This window comes from Bidens hawaiensis, unplaced genomic scaffold (genome assembly GCF_021521415.1).
Source record: "Bidens hawaiensis isolate Kalapana, Puna unplaced genomic scaffold, B.hawaiensis_p1.1 tig00032856_1, whole genome shotgun sequence".
Classification (NCBI taxonomy): domain Eukaryota; kingdom Viridiplantae; phylum Streptophyta; class Magnoliopsida; order Asterales; family Asteraceae; genus Bidens; species Bidens hawaiensis.
In genome coordinates, this window is record NW_027495630.1 from 58,638 (window position 1) to 75,866 (window position 17,229).

General features: G+C 32.4%; 1 pseudogene across 1 annotated transcript; it reads right to left on the bottom strand.

The window, feature by feature from the left end:
• Positions 1 to 805: 805 nt before the first annotated feature.
• Positions 806 to 13,199, bottom strand: LOC143584240 (protein DETOXIFICATION 40-like; annotated as a pseudogene). Its single transcript, XR_013144334.1, has 6 exons — positions 12,782 to 13,199; positions 2,846 to 3,402; positions 1,953 to 2,191; positions 1,660 to 1,784; positions 1,080 to 1,166; positions 806 to 958 (listed from the first exon to the last, which is right to left on the bottom strand). The product of XR_013144334.1 is annotated as a protein DETOXIFICATION 40-like (transcript).
• Positions 13,200 to 17,229: the final 4,030 nt, after the last annotated feature.

The window sequence follows — 17,229 nt, forward strand, 5'->3', positions numbered from 1 at the left end:
AAAGGCTCGTGAATTTTTGTTGACTGGCTATGAGTGTTGACCAAATTAAAGGCCTATTAATTAGTCGAGATCCTCGAATACAATAATTCATTAATAATAATAATAATAATAATAATAATAATAATAATAATATTATTATTATTATTAACAATAGGCTACCTTTACGAGTTGAGGAATTATTGTTACCCGTAATTTGTTATATTATTATTATTATGATTATTAACAATAGGTTATCGTTACGAGTTGAGGAATTATTGTTACTCGTATTTTGTTGTAGCGTAATTACAAAATTGGCTACACAATTTTTTTTCTTTTTGTTGTGTACAATTCGCACGTTAAAAGCTTTGTAAATTCGCACGTTAACAGTGGTTTGTAACTGATCCCATCCCAATCAACAGGCTTGGGTTTATGAATCGAACTTGAGATTAGAATAACCGAATGGGAATATCGAAGAATGATCGGTTATAACTCTAATAATACAATTGTTGGAAGCAAAAAAGAGTAAACACAAATGTCTAAAAAGAAAATTAATTTCGTTTTTAAAATGTAATAGATATATGGAAAGTAAAAAGTAAAAATATATAAGTTTAAAATTGAACACTTTTTATCTTTGAAATCAAAATATTAATGTCTTTAAAAACTCTTATAGAGGTTAATAGGTTAACCCACTTTTTAATGAGTCATGTTCGGGTTACCCATTTTTCAAATGAGTTGTGTTTAGGCTTACGTGTCTAAAAAAACAGGCCGTGTCCAGCAAATCCAAAACTAGCTTCTAATATATATATGTCACACCTGGTCTTCGCAACCAAGATAAATCAATCTCACTCATAGGGTCGCGGGATTTAAACAATTACACATATTGTGTCGTAAATAAAGTACAAGTCCTTTTTAGTTAATTTATGAAATGTTCATCTTTCTGGTGTTTCCATTGATTAACTCGATTTCTTGCTTTCTCCACCTGAAAATTTCATATACACCCATGTTATAATGGTATAACATGGTCGTACCTTATTATTCTACTACACGTCAATCAATAAATATTGAACTAGACATGGCTAAACTCGAGTTTTTGAAATCACCTCAATGTTCCAATCGGTTCGGAAAGTAACCCATAGTAAGATAGCTGTTTGCATTGTCATGCCCCCGATCATTCCCGACCATATTCCCTGTTGTTCATTAAATAGCACAAATAAATAACTAAATAAGATACGAAAATAAATATACTAGAAAATGATAATAAGAAATTAAAGATTTAAAGTCATTAAAAATGAAGAAAAAAAAACGAAAATGACAATAATAAAAAAGTAAAAAGGATGTTGGCTAGTTGCACCTTAGACCATGTGTAGTTGCAACGTTGCCACCAACGTTTTGACCGAAAACGCGGGGGGTACACCCCCCCCCCCCCCGCGTTATAGGATATGTTATTTTGATTGCGTTGTATACAAAACGCAAGAAATGGCACACAAATCCAAAAAAATAGCTGTTGGGGCCATCTGGAGCCGTTGGATTATATTAAAATTGATAATGATTGGGCGCCACGTGGCGCATAACCACTGGTAGTGGAGAGTTATGACTACAGCCTGTTTTTGTACAAAATCATAACTCTGACTGGGCGCCACGTGGCGCATAACCTCTGATAGTGGAGCTTTACGACTACACATGGTCTAACACACCAAGGTCAAATTTGAAAGCCAACAAAGAACCAAGTGGCACTCCAACCACATAATAACATCCAATATTCACACATGCAACAAATGCTTGCCATCCACATCCAACAGCAACACCTATATTATATATATCCCGTTTCAATTTCCAACAAGATCGGTCACTAAATCGTCAGACTCAAATACAAATTAGTCTATTAGACTATATTATTGGAATATGGTTCGTGAATGGTACATGTAGAAATATCATGGTGGGAATATTGCTTTTAGGAAGATGAAAATTCTTACCTGAAAGTACAGGTTGGATGCCATTTAAGAGAATGGAAAATGCAAGCAGTGGGGTGAGTTCCGAGACTGCATTAGCAACAGTTTCGCCATCGGTAAAAGCATAACTAATGACGTGCCGTAGAGCTAAGATGACAATAGCACATATCAAACAGATCACGAAGGAGCAAAGAGTCACCACCACAACAGCAAATGTGGCTGATTTAGGATGTCCAGCACCTAGCTCGTTGCTAACTCGCACACTATACGTTGAATATAATTATGTTGTTACTAAACATGTATAAATACACCAATAACTGTATAATTAGGGATTTAAGCAATCCGTGCCAAGTCAAGTTGAGCTCTAGCTAACGAGCGAACCAATGGGTCAATTTACCTTGACTCTAGCTCGGCTCAGTTACAAACTAGCAGAGACCTAGAAGTAGGAAAATCCCCAAAATATCCGTATGACCTTTCGGATTTCTCAATGTGTTCATCTGACATTTTTCTTCTTAAAATATTGTCCACCAAACAAAATTATATAAACGGGCATTGGTGTCCAGAGCAAGTCACATGCCACCGTGTTTTTAAATAGGAGCAGGCATGCTAATGTATTTACAAACACGCTCGTGATTATGTCGTTCCAACAGTTTAACACCGACACCCGATGGTGTTTTTTGGACACGTGTTGCAAGTTTTAATTGGATTTAAACACCATCCTCTGCCAATCTAGCACTGTCGCTCTATGTTATGTTTGTATGGACATTTTTTTTATTTAAAAAAATAAACTACACATATTAAGTAAATCATGAACATTTTGGGATTCTCCCTTTTTAGATATAGTCCTATTGGTCATATATGCCAACATCTTTTCTCCTCAAATACCATGCAGATTTAAATTTGTGAAGTAAACAAACCTTGCTGCAGCAGCATTAAACCCAACAGAAATCATCAGAACCCATCCAAGTATAGTAGAGCACACAGCCATTGAATCCAATGCTATTTCAGGATTCTTCAGTAAACCATATTTGAAAGTACCACACTTCCAAACACAACATAACCGCCGAAGAAACTAAAAGCTCAACACGAGTGAGCCGCCCAACAAGCCCCAGCCCCACACGTACAACGCGAGCCATGTCAAGAAAATGTGGACCCCGAGCATTACGGCTGCAATGTAGGCGCTCGGGTTCACAACGCTTTGAGCTTGTAGGAACTTTTGTATTGGGAAGTTGGCTGCGTAGGCGAATATTTGTGGGATGAGGCCGTAGATGAAGAGGGAGGCGGTGGCTGCGATCTCTGCCGATTGGCCGATCAAAAGCAGTAGTGATTTGGAAAAGATGTAGAGAAACATAAGAGGAATTGCGGTGGCCATTAAAAGAATGGTTGATCTTTGAAGGTAAACACCAAGCATTTCATATTGATGAGCTCCATATGCTTGCCCACATAGTGTTTCAACTGCACTTCCCATTCCAAGCTACAAACAGTGGATGGATTAGCAATCAGTATCACACTCACACGGTGTTTAAAGAAATTTAAGAAATAATAAGTGATCTTGTTAATTGTATTACAAATGGTTTACATGATATCATTTCAAGTGTCTATCTGTTTATTTGTTGGACCAACTGAACAGGTTAATATCATAATTAATTTTGATAAATATTTTACTTCTACATCTAATACAGCTAGTATATTAAGTTGAAAGTTTAATTGCAAGTATGTGGTAATGTTAGTTATATTTTAAGACCATTTGCACTCAAATATTAACGCCAACACTACACAGTACACCTCATGGCACCTGAATGGTTGTCATGCCACCCTAAATTGTTGTCGAAAGTTGCCTAACCCTCCACTACACCTGCCCAAATAATAAAGGGAAATTTTGATTTGTCCTCCTTTTTAATATGGGCGGGATACCCTTGCACCCCTGATTTTTAAATTGCGCGCATTAAACCACTAGAGTTTTCTGATTGCCGATATGAGCCACTGCCATTAGTTGACCAAGCGTTGACTGTTAAATGGCACCGGAAAATGCTAACTCTATCACGTGTTTTAATCGGTCCAAAACGCCACCGCCACTACCAACAACGACCACCGCAGCCGCCACTACTTGCAACCACCATCACCATCGCCACTACTTGCAATCACCATCACCGCCACTACCTCCCACTTCCCCGACTACCACCACCACTTGACAATTACCAAGCATTACCACACCATCGTCACCAGAAAATAATACACGAACACGTAGTTGAAACATGAAATTAATAAAGACGAATTCGATTCAGATTTGAAACACGATTCACACATGGAATTCAACCGATTTGGATATATGTAAATCTAATTTGATATTATATATTGTATTGATTAATTGTTATGGTAATATATTATGTATTGAGTAAATTTATTGAAGCGTTGAAGGAGTATAGGAAGCCCTAATTGAAAATTGCAAAAGATGAAATGTTGAAGTGGCATTATATATTTCATATTATGTAATAATACTAAAGGATCAGCTTAGTTCACATGGTTGGCTCTATGTTTTAGTGAACCGGAGGTCTAGGATTTGAATCACAGCCTCTTCATGATTTTGGATGATTATTTTTAAACTGAATTAAAGGCATAGGGGGTAAAAAGGTAATTTCATCATATTTTAACGAGTCACGGGACGTTTGACTAACGATAGGGGTCATATTGAGCTGGCCGGGACACTCCAGTTGTTCGATACGCACAATTCAATAATAAAGGGGCGAGGTTATCCCGCCCATATTGCACAAGGGGGAATCACAATTTTCTCATTAATAAAAGAAAAAAAAAATTGATGAAAAAAATGAAACATAAAAAATAAAATAGTGATTTTTGTTAATAATACTAATAATGATAATATAAGTCTATAAGATATTAAATGAATTTGAAATGCATTTAGTTTTTCTTTTATTTCTTTTGAACGATAGAATGCATTTAGGGTTTGTTTGGTATGGGATAATGGAATGAACGAGAGAATGGAATGGGCAAAGGAATGAAATGAACAAAGGAATTAAATGAATCATTACTATTCTATTGGCTTGTTTGATTACCACATAGGAATGAAATGAAACATCACTTTATTATTATTTTTTTATTAAATAGTAAACTATTCAATCATAATATTTTTTTGTCAATTAATAAAACGGTTTTAAGATAATGTGACATAGTAATAAAAGTATAATAACAATTATAATTTAATAAAAATCATACTATAATAAAATAATAATGATGATAAATAATAATAATAATAACAATACTATAATAGTAAGAGTAATAATAATAATAATAATATATTAATAATAATATTATTAATATATTATTATTATTATTGATCATATTTCATTCTATTCCTAGAAGTAATGAATGAAAACCCACCTTTTGCTAAGGAATGAAAAATGTTATATCATCATCATCATCATTGTACTCAGTATATCCCACCAATAGCAATGCTATGGTAGGGTCTGAGGAGGGTAAGATGTAGACAGCCTTACCTCTATCCCATAGGGATATAGAGACTGCTTCCGGTGAGACCCCCGGCTCGATAGTAGTTTTGCATCAAGCCTTGGACATAAGGCACATAGCACTCAATCATCGGGACACCGGCTAATTGGTGCATGTGCCCTTGTCTTTCGGCTATCAACGCCACCACATGATGCCTGATTAACCTTCCGCCACTTTTAACGTTATTTTCATGAGATTAGTAAAATAATGTCAAAATTAGTGCAATTTTACTTTTGCCCACCTGAGGGTTCACACATATATACATTATATGCGCGCACCGCAAGCAGGGCGTTATATATAAAAGGATTTGCATTCCTTAAGAATGATTCATTCCATTAATGAATAACAACCAAACATGTTTTATTTCATTCATTTGGAATGAGTCATTTCATTCCATCTATCATTACTTCATACCAAACACTACCTTAGTTTACGTATCTAGAATTAGAATAAAAATATCTTTTAGAATTGTCCGTAAAGATTCTTCTATTTGTATAATACTCCACTCCAAAGGGGCAGGGGTATGTCTTTAGCTGGTTAGGGTTTGCAATTCAGAAAGGGGTGGCGGCGCAGCTTGTTGTCCGCCTATCTACTATGTTGATGTAATATATATGTTTCTATATAATGAGGAAATTTTAATTATAAAAGCTTAAAAAAGTCTATAAAAATATCAAAACTTGCCCATTCCTATCGAACCGCCCGGGTCAATTTTTTGATCCGATTGGTGATGTCGCGGGTCTGGTCATGAAAACATTATCATTATAATGATGTTACAACATATATATTTTATAAGATTAAAGAGATATATATGTGGTAGTCGTTTTGGGAAATAAAGTATCTCTAATTTGTCTTGTCATGTAATTACCATTTCATTTTTAGTTGTTATATTGCCATCTTGTAATCCAAGTGACAAATCTTTAGAAAACAATGTTTGACTTAATATATAATCAAATGAAAGTGTGACTTAAATACAAATAGTATCCACAAAGATTAGATCTAATAAATAACAATATATGTTTCTTTCTAGTCTATTTTGGAAATTAAACATATATTTGATGTGAGAAATTAGTAAATTTATTTATATGTTAATTTGAATGGCACCACAATGCGAATTTTTTACCAAACTAGTGCAGTTATAGAAATTATTTACCAATATAGTGTAGTTTAAAAAATATTTACTAAAAAAGGTATTTTTAATTGGACCCACCTTTCACCCACCCACCTCGTCTTCTTCCATCAAACCCTACCTTGTCTCTCTGCACTCTATTTTATCCAAAGACCATCACCATCTCCGGTGAACAGAGAACACAAGCATCTCCGGCGACCAACAATAAATCCAGAAAAACGTGATGCAAAGGTGAAAAATAACCGGTTCGTCGGGGACTCGGGGCTTTCCCGACGGTGGTGATTTTAAGAATTCGAGGGGTCAATTTTGGTTAAGCTTTTTGATAAGGATCTTGATGCAGGTTTTAAAATGATAACGATTTAAGCTTGGCATTCCTCCCAAATTTGGGTAATGATAATTTAGCTGCTGATTTTGGGTAATAAAAATTTTAGGTGAATGTATTCCGGCGAGTATTGGAAAATGCTGACAGCGTTAAATGAGATTATATTTAAGAATAATCTCTTCATCGGGTTTTTTTAGCAGCTTTTCACCTCAAGATCATGTTTTTCTGGAGGTATCGTTGGTCGCCGGGATGGTTTTATGATCGCCAGAGATGGGTAGATGTCGGTGTTCCCTCGACAGAGAGTGTAAGGTGGGGTTAGATGGAAGAAGATGAAGTGGGTGGGTGGGTGAAAGATGGGTCTCATTAAAAATACCTTTTTTGGTAAATATTTTTTGTTCTTTAGTATCTATATCTATACTCTCTGATAAAAGACTAAAAAGTTTAGTCACTTGTCATTCATACATTAAACCTCACTTTTTTTAATAAATTTATAATAGTAAAATAATAGTTACCATTCTTACAATTTATGCTTCAAAATTTGTTCATTTAATATTTACTTCCTTTTTTTTTCAAACATGTTATATTTATAATTATCTTTTACTTTAAAATTGTTTTCAAGATTGTTGTATAACGAATGTATTAACAGTGTTTAACAGGTTTATGTTTCTTGTATACTGATTATTTATTAAATACTGTATTTTTAAGAACTACCCATGTAGTACACGGGCCTTAAACTAGTATGCAAATATATTAAAACGATAATACTTTAACCGATCCAGTGTGGTATTTAATTTAACATATTTTTGTTTTTAAAATAATAATATTTAATAATCTCAAACATACCATACAAACATATATAATCATTGGTGACACACACAACAAATTAAGCAACATAAATACTGTGAGGGTGTTGTGGAATATACGTGTTTTGTTTTTGTGCAATAATAGAATAATAATAGTAAACTACTATAGAACAGTGCTTTTCTTTATAAAAAGTTCATACAAATTTCTTACGACAAGTAATTCAAACAAATAACAAACAACTTTTCTTATAAAAAAACAAAAAACAACTAGTTATAATTTTGCTGCAATTTTGCAACAACATATTGACAACACGATTTTTCGTTGGAATTTGTTGCTATCTTTCCAACAAAATCCAATATAAACTATATTTATGATTTTTTTTGGAATTTATAATTGTTTTTGTTAAAATAAACTTTTTTGTTCGAATTTCATTAAAATGTTGTAGCAAAAACATTTTTGTAGTAGAGTTGTAGGAAGTTTGCAACAACATACTTTTGTAGCAACTTTGTTAAAAAAGTTGTTGGAAAACGGTTGTAAATAATTTTCAAATATGTGTTTTTCCAACGTAACCCTTTTGTTGGAAAATTGTTAGAAAGTGGGCTTTCCAACATATTTTCTACAAAATCTGTCGTAAAAAAATGCCTCATTTTCTAGTAATAATAATAATAATAATCCATAATAATAATAATAATGACACCATGGATTCATGGAATTCTCATCAATTTGTTTCAAATATGTAATACAAAAACGTGTTTTAGCCATGCTAATTTTATATACAATGTTCTCTTTTTATGTCATTATGAAACATCTTATCATCTTTTATTAGAATTTGATGTTACATTAAAAAAATTTAATTACAATTTATAAAATCACTAAGCGCGTCTTTTTCGTGATTATGAAGAAATCGCGTTAAAATGCATCATGTATTCGTATAAATATTCCATTAGAAAAATAATTTGAACTTATTAAACTATTTAATTTGATAAAATATAGTTTTTTCTTAATTTAATTAATTACTTTTTATAATTTAATTGTATTTTTTTAAACTTCCCGTGCATCACATGGATTCTAAAGCTAGTGACTTAGTATACTAGTATTAAGTAATAACTATTGTCATTATTGTACAATGTAAAGTAATACAATATTATAACAGATCAAAGGCTAATTAAGTATGCTGCTGCCATCTCTTGAAATTGAAGTGATATCAGAACAATCTAATAAATTTAGCTATAATAATCAAAATAATCCTTCAAGAAAAAATAAGTACCGCAATAAAACGGTAAACATATATATAATCATCAAAATGGATCAATCTATCTATTTTTGCCACTTGTCACTCTTATCGCTCTCTTCATTTTTTTTCAACTTTTCAATATTGATCCTTATATTTTAAGTCATTTCAATATATGAATTGAAGTTTATTTTTTTTTTAATGTAAATCATGTTTGATTCATTCATTAACATTGATGGTGAAAGATAATAAAACAAGGAAATATCAAAATTGAAGTTGCAGACCTATTAGAATAAAATTTTAAAATCATAGGTAATTAAAATCAAGGTAAAATATATAACTTTTTTAAGCTGAGATTTGAGAAGCAATGCATAATTTTTTATATAAGATTGATTTTAAATTTGGATTTAAAATTTTCTCATATGTATTTGAACTCCGAAAAATGTGTGTTTTCTTAATTTTCTCCTACCATTTATATAAACATTGCAAACATAATACATTTTATATATATCTCGGTGTTTAGTATTAAATCATTGAAGTTGAATATTATAATTATAATCCATATGAATAGCAATTTACTATATGAACTATCTATCATTTATTTGTATGACCTTTTTATGTGATATAAAAGGTTAGCAACAAGAAGATCAATATTTAGTTTTCAACATTTTCTCTCATAACTTAAGACAAAAATGCTCCAGAAACACATATTTTATGACTTGATTTATACTTTTTATACATTCAAATATATTTAATTTAATATGTCTTATAATACAAATTACTTAATTAACAACATTCAAATTTTTAAAACAAAAAAATCTGTTTCAATCCATTTCCACTATTTTCGCTTTCCAAAAATCATTTAGGATATGAAAACCTAGAATATCGTTTTCATCAGTTATTTAAATTATTTCAATATTATATTAACTTAGTAATTTCATTTTTAGAGAAATACAATGATTTGAGGTTATGTTAGTGTTACCTGTTGGGTAGTACATAATTAAAGTGTCTATTATAGTTTATATTCAAAATAATAAAGTTATATACAAATTAATATATTTTTTAAAAAGTTTACTGTTATTTGAACATGGCTTTAAGGTTAGTATGTCTTTGTCATTTTTCATTCATATGAAATAAAACAAATCATTTTGTTATATTTAAATTTTGGGTTTTATATGTTTCTTGATTATACAATTGTTAATTTTAATATATAAAATTAATTAAAATTTGTCATACGCAGAATATTAATAACAGCAAATAATTTATCATGATTAATCAATTTCAAATTTTAAGAATGATTATATCATCAAAGTTCAGGTAATTTTTTTTGGGATAATCATTTTTTTTATAAACATGAGCAAATGATCTCAAATGACATCATATATATTAATTGATCAAAAAGTATGCTATTTTATGTGTATGAATATTTTTTTATTAGTTTCATGGATATATATTATAATTTATCTAGGGTCCCTTGAATAACCTTAGTTGTCACACAGACATCTATACATGGCTATATCAAGAGTTATAAGCAGACATATATAAAGATTTTGATTTTTGATAAACGACGTATATCAACCAATACAATCACAAATGTAGTGTATAAGAAAAGTTTTACTCCCTTCGTCCAATTAAAAGTGTCAATGTTTCTTTTTTTGTTTGTCCTATTATAAATGTCCATTTTCAAAATTTATTAGTCAATTTCTGAATTTACCCTTAAACACACACAATTAACATTAATAACCAATATTGATGGACCCAATTTTTAAGGGCATTATTGTCATTTGGTAAGCAAGAAAAGTAATCATTCAATCTACCTTAAACTTTGTGTTTTTCAGACCATGACACTTTCAATGGGATGAAAGGAGTACTTATTTGTAACATATTTGTGTAATCATAGTTATGTAATTTCTGTAATTTCTGTAATTTTCATATAAATTGTAATTTTATTAACAATATAAGAATATTTTGTTGACTGTAATTCACTTAATAGTTAAAATTTAAAATTTTCATTAATTACCCGTGTAATACACGGGCCTCAATCTAGTAATATTATAAAAAAATATATTGTGACGTTTGAGTTTTTCAGATTTATTTGTATATCTATTTCTTTGATTTGTAATTTTGTGTAGTAATGTGATAAAATTTTGTATTTTCATTATAGTTTAATTTCCCAAGTGACATATCTGTCTACTTGCGAGGATTGTATAGTAAAATATATTTTAGACAAATAAAGATTCAAGACGGAACAATTTTAGATTATACGCCTGCTTAAATAACTTTTTAAACGATTTCTTAGTGTTTTTTAATAACTAAAACCAACTTTTTAGAACAGAATGAAAACGAAAAACTTAAGTTAAATATTTTCAGTATTTCAAGTTAATTATCATCCTTTAGTTGCAAACTCAAGCCAGATAAAGTGGTAAGTGGTTGCACTAATTTAATATTGAAAACTTCAAGCAAAGTAACAAACTAATAAAGATTCTAAATGATACGGTGAGATAAAAGAAGAAAAAAAATAAAAGTAAGATAAATTAAGAGTTTTTTACTAAATAAGTGTAGTTAGAAAACTTATTTACCAATTAGGTGTAGTTTGAAACATATTTATCAAAATGGGTACTTTTTTATTTGTCTCTCTCATGTCTCCTAATCTAATTGGGTAAAACATAATTATTAACATTATTGTCATTAAGTTCTTTTTTTTATGTAATGTTTTTATACTGATAATAATATTAATTTTTAAACTATAAAATCATTTTATGAATTTTCAAACGAGCACGATGAGAAATCAATACAATTATGTAATGTAGCACTGATCGAAGACTTTCAACAATGATATTTTAGTTTTAGAAAATAAAGGTAATTATGTTTTTTAAGTCATTATACTTTTTCGTTGTAATATTAATGAATCATAACTTATATCATATAAAAATACGTTGGTAAAATTATTTTGAATACCAAATAAATCATAACTTATATTTTAATAGTAAATAATTCAGAGTTTGAACAGGTCGTGTTTGTGGGTGAACTCGAACATAAAAAGAAGCAAATTATGTCCGAAGCATCAACCAGAAACCAACTCTATTCGTAGATTGACACGAACGGTTTAATATGAACAAAACACTATATTATTTTTTTGAATAAACTTTAGATAAAAGAGATTATTAGAAAACTATAGAGCTGCAAGTAGATTAGTATGTGTTGGCTTACCTTGATAATTTAAGTTGTAATTTTGTATAACTTGTTATTATCTGTTGTAATAAATAAAATTATAAACTGAGATATAGAAGTTAAAAAGGAGGAAGAAAACATAACATAACGTTCGTTCAAAAAAAGAAGAAAAAGAATAAAAAAAAATTAGTAAATAACAATATCCATTATCTCCTTATTTAACCTGTTGAAATATAATTCCCTAACAACTATAAAATTAATCTTTGATAATCAAAATAAGTTTCGTAACATATTTCATATCATTGTTGTAAATGTTCAACGCTACATCACATGGTTCATATTAAATTTTTCCTCTAATAACGATATGGATATTGATTTTTCTCACTATACTTCAAAAATATACAAAATAATTAATAAAATGAAACATTACAATAACAAAGAACTTAAATGAAATTATAATGACTAATAATTATGTTATACCCAATTAGATTAGGAGAGATGAGAGAAACAAATAAAAAATTACCCATTTTAATAAATAAGTTTCAAACTACACCTAATTGGTAAATAAATTTTTTAACTACACCTATTTGGTAAAAAATTCTATTAATTAACATAGCAAAACATAAGATTTAAAATAATTGTAACTTTTAAGCAATCAATAAATTAATATTTAATACCATGACACCATAGTCGAAGAGTTGGACACCATTGTTGCCGGGTGACGCGGCCGCGAGCTCAAGTTTACCTAGGTGGCCACAGAAGATTTGTGTTGACATCGATGTCACGTTGTTCAGCACATACACTATGATCACTGGAGCCGCCAACCGAAACAAACTCCGTAGTTCCATGGGCACCGCTTTTTGTAGTCGCCCTAAGGATGTTCAGCTCGTGTTTGATAATATCTTCTCTAGTTCCGAGCTCACGGGTTCACCTGAGGGCGGTGGCACCACTAGTGGTTGTGTTAGCTCACCATCTTGGGTGGAGCTTGAATCTATTGCCATTGATTGGCTATATATAGTTGGGCTAGGAGAACCCGTGAGTGAGTGAGTGAGTATATATGAATGATTTGGTAACATGTTGGCATGGACTATTTTATATACACAAAATTTTCATAAGACGATGTGTAGTTTCATAAACTGCAGAAAAATCCCCTGAAGTTTGTAGTAATTGGATTTAGTTTTAAGTTAACTGTTGTTGGTTTATTACTAAATAAATTGTTATTAACGATATAGAAAGAGATAAGATTTTACTAGGGAAATTGATTTTCAATGATTCTCTTAGAGCGCAGGGAGTAGAGTCTATGGGAAGCATATAAGAGTCGGGAGAAACCGGTACCGGATGAAAGCACCATTCCTCTTTTTTTTTTTCGGGTCACTTTTCACCAGTTTCCTTGGTGTATTCCACAACTTTTGTGGAAGAGTGATGACAAGCAAGTAGAAAATGTATTTGGGGAAAACCGGGAAGGCAGGAACACCACACCCCGATTTTGATGGAATTGGGAGAAAATGGGGAACAAGATGAATTGTAACTTTTCACCGGTGTCCTTCAGAAAAATCCTCTAAAGTTTGTTTTTCTTGTTTTAGTTCCGGTACCATCACGAATGTGACATAAACAGACTGAATTTGTGTAGACTCATTGCTTCAATGCCCGGCATCAACAACGATCGGGTTTTACCAAAGCCCGAGTTTTACTGGCTGACGCCACCCCCATTGGTCCACCTCTATTATTTTTCTATTTTGGTTTTAGTTCTGGTACAATAACACACGTAACCGGAACCAACCAAATTTGCATCGACTAACAGCCTGAACACTTGTGACCGACAACGCTTGGGTTTACTATTGTTTCGGCGCAACGCGCCGGGTAAAACACTAGTTATTACTATTATTATATGATTTAGACGTTAATTTAAGATTACACGCATATGTGTATATATTTATATCTTAAGCACAAAAAATTTGTTTAGCGGTGCTCGTTTCATAACAAGCGTAAACAATATTAGTTTTTAATATAATTAAAGTTTAAAATAATAATAAGCTTGAATAGAATAAATAAAGAAAGAAAACAAATAAGTATCACAAAATCGGGCCAGTGGGTTCGTACCCATGCCCCTTGTTGGGTCTAAGCTTTAACAAGAAGCACATTGGCTAACCAGACCAGTGGCTAACTCGTTTAAACTATGAACACAAAATACTTAAACAAAATCCTAAATCAAACCAAAAACCTCAAGAACCATAGGATTCAATTGAGGGTCTTATACCCTCTGGGTTTCGAAGAAGATGCAAAAACGACCTACAAACATGTTTCAATTACCTGAAATGGTTAAGGATTATACGAGATACTCAAAATAGGGTTTCGGCCAAGAACAATATCAAACAAGGTCCAGAACTGTTTCTTGGTTGCAATTAACTTAGGGCTTAGGTTTTTATATGTAATAAAGGGTGTTTGGGGCAGTTAATTGCGTTTTCGTCAAGCATTTATAGGGTAACAAGGCTGAGTCAGACCGCGGTTCGTTAGTTAGCAAATTGGTTGTCATTGGTTGTCAGTTACTCGATGTTTACCATAACTAGGATGTCATGGAGGTTAAGGATCAATCAAATCCCGTAAATTTTGGATAAACTGAACCAACAATAAAGAGCGGTGTCGGTGGTAGCGACGGCTGGAAGGGAAAAAAGAGAGGGACAAAGTTTAAACAAATTGCTATCGTGTCCCGGGTATTAGGTTTGGTGGTCAAAAGTTGTAAAAACTAAATGTAGGGGCTAAAATATACACAATAGATACTTTAAATGTAAATAAACATAATATAATTAATAAGAATTTGGCGTTTTTATTAAATGCGAGGTTTCGATTAGAAACGTGTAATAAAAACGAATACAAATATTAAATCTGAATTTGATAAATGTCACATGGGCGATGTTTATCCTTGAGACAAGGGTTGATGATGATGTTCTTGATCACATTCAAGAACTCGAATACCCAAAGAAAGCGTGGGATACGTTGGAGACCTTATTCACGAAAAAGAACGATGCTCGATTGAACTAGTCGAAGCTGGGTCGATGACGGTTTCCCAATGAGATCTTCCGATCGACTATACTTTCGCAAAGTCAAAAATCTATCTCACGAGATTGAAGAGCTAGATCCACGATCTCCGGTTAGCGATGCTCTTATGAAGAGGATACTCATCCATGGTTTAAGACTAGCGTAACTTCATTACCTCTATCCAAGGGTGGGTGACCCAATCGAGTATTAAAGTGTTCAAAAATATCTTTGCTGGAAAAGAAGCCTTGGCAAAACAGTTAGCCAGTGTGTCGATTAAAATTGAGAGCAAAGCCTTATATGTCGGAAGGAGAAGCACATGTTCAATTAAAATAAGAACCGTTATGGCGAGAAAGGCACAGTAAGTATTGTGAGAACGAGAAACGTGAACGATCAAAGAAGAAAGAATGGAACAAAAAGAGTCGAGCTAAAAACTCTGAAGAAGATTCATCGAACAAAGAAAACCGAGTCAAGAAATCAATGTACCAAGCAAAGCAGTTTCGTTTTAGGTGCTATAGTTGTGGACAAAAAGGGTATATGACAAAAGATTATCGAGAACCTTCGAAGAAAAGTAATGCGGTTGTTGTTAGAGAAGAAGAATCGTGGAATGTGGAGGCTAATATGGCATGTAACATCGTGAAAATTTCGAGTTCAAAATGTCAAAACTTCCAAAATCAAGTGATCAATTTTGCCAAATTTCAAACTCCAAGGTTTAAAAATGAAAATTATGTTTTCTTGTCCTATCGCGATACGCGACGGGACAAAGGACAAGCCCATCGCGTATCGCGAAGGGTTTGGTCAAAAGTTTCTAGAAGGAGTCAACGGCGTTACGCGATCGCTGTTGAACCAACGTCATCGCGTATCGCGATGACGTGGCCTGACACCTCTGGCACATGATCTGCCACGTGTCCACACGTGGCACACCTCTCGCGCACGTGTCCCGACACGTGGCCACACGTGGCACGTCGCCCGCCACGTGTCAACACGTGGCACACCGTCTGCCACGTGGCGACACGTTTCAGACCTATATGGTGACTGGCCTGGGCTACGTCGCGATACGCGACGGATGCCAAGGAGGCCGTCACGTACCGCGACGGGTTCCAGAATTTTTCCTATAAATAGCAAGTCCGGGATTTCATTTCTCACACTCAAAAATCAGCTTTGCATTCTCACTCTAACATCTCACTAGAACTACACAATCAAACCCTCGATCCACCTCGAAAATCATGTCGAAATTCCTAGTTTTCCGTGCTATCGTTTCCTCGAAGTTTGTGCCACGTTCCACCGACGTATCAACCAAGAAGGTGTTTGCTATTCCTCTACATTATGATGGTTAGTCTCGTAAGGCGTACTGACAAGTGGTGAATGATTAGTGTTATCGTTTGGCGTGCCAAAGAAAGAACAACGAAAGGAAGAGTTGATCGAGAAGGAAAAGAAGGTGAAGCGGCATTGAAGTGCTGCTCAAGTAGTTAGGGTTTCCATAAGCCAACAAAGGTAGGCATAACGCCAATGAAAATAATAATAATAATAATAAAATATTATAAATGCTTAATACCCTAAGTCGAGGTTATACTCAATACCTCGATAAAAGAAAAGAAAATATAACAAAGAAATAATAAAAGATAGATTATGAGCATTTAGAAATATGTATATATGTGTGTAAGTATGTATATAATCTTTGTTATAAATATTATTTAAGGAATAAATAACTATTTTTAAATAATAAAAGAAAAGAATACGTTTCTTAAAGAAGAAGAAACGTAGGGTTTTATAAATAAACTAAAGGTTTATAAATTACTTTTAAAACTAAGGGTTTTAAAGTAAAAGAGATTTTGAACTAAAGTTTCATCGAGGTAAAGTTTATAAAATAAGACTAAAGGTCTTAAGCCGGATTTTTATATCTCACTAATAATTGGTTATACTCATACTATAGGTGCGAGATAGCAATGGAAAGACCCTCGGACGGTGTTTGAATCCGATCCAAATCAAAAGGTGAATACGCCCCAACTTTTACAAACTTGTTTTCAAATGAGTCATACATGTTACATGAAAAACTTTACATGAGACTAATTGTCTCTTAACATTTATAAAC